Genomic DNA, 1,012 nt, shown 5'->3' on the forward strand with positions numbered 1-1,012 from the left:
CCGCGCCGTCGCTGCCTTCCGGCGGTGCCGTAGCCAGGGAGGGGATGCCCGGCTCTCCCCAGCAGCTGGGATGGCTCCTCTCTGGGGCTCGGCGGAGGAGCAGAAGTGGCCGTGGCTTTCTGGTGCTGCTGCTGGAGCCAGCCGGGTGGCTGCAGTTCAAGGCCGGACTGGTGCGGGCTCGGGGAGGCAGGAATGAGCTGGGCAGGGGCAGAAGAGGCTGTGGGCACACGTATGCAAAAAGCATCCCTCTTGGAGCTGCCCCTTGGTCCAAATGATCTCTTTTCGGTGCCTGGCTGTAGCTTCCCAGCAGCGCTGGCCGCTCCCGGAGCTCAGAAGCCCCAGCAGTCGTCTGGCGGTGGCAGCTGGCACAGACAGCCGCATATGCCCCTTCGCACTGGCCAGGTGGCTGAACACCCCACTGCCGGGGCGAAAAAAAGCCGGCACCACGCTCCATCCCCAGACATCCAGGGGGACAGCGGCGGGGCTGCAAGCAGCTGCAGAACAAACTAACCCTGTGATACAGCCTCCTGGGCACCTCTGATGGGCTCCCCAGCCTTTAACAGCAACGTCCCCGCAACTTCTTCCCTTGTCGTACATGAGGTCTGAAAAGAGCATCCATACGGCCGTGACAATCCTCCTCACCCTGTCCACTCATGGTGCCTCTGCTTTACCCACTTCTCAGCAATGCTGTAGCTCCTCCACCAGCCTCGCTTCTCCACCCAGCGGTGTCTTCCCGGACAGCTCCGCACCAACGGTTTTAGGATGCTCTGCAGCATCAACGATCCCAGTGCCTGACCCTGGTGGGATGCAGCACCCAGGACCCTCTGCATGGAAGCAGGGTGCCCAGCAGACGCGTACCCAGAGCTTTCCTGGCCGGCTGATGTCAGACACTACCAGGAGGAGGGAGATGGGATGATGTGATCATGCAGCCTGCATGTGCAGACCTTCCTGGCTTTGAAATCCAAGGAGCTATGTCCGATCACTGGCTGGCAGGGTGAGGCCCGGGGTCCTG

The sequence above is a fragment of the Cariama cristata genome, unplaced genomic scaffold, assembly GCF_000690535.1.
Source record: "Cariama cristata isolate BGI_N322 unplaced genomic scaffold, ASM69053v1 scaffold6730, whole genome shotgun sequence".
Classification (NCBI taxonomy): Eukaryota; Metazoa; Chordata; class Aves; order Cariamiformes; family Cariamidae; genus Cariama; species Cariama cristata.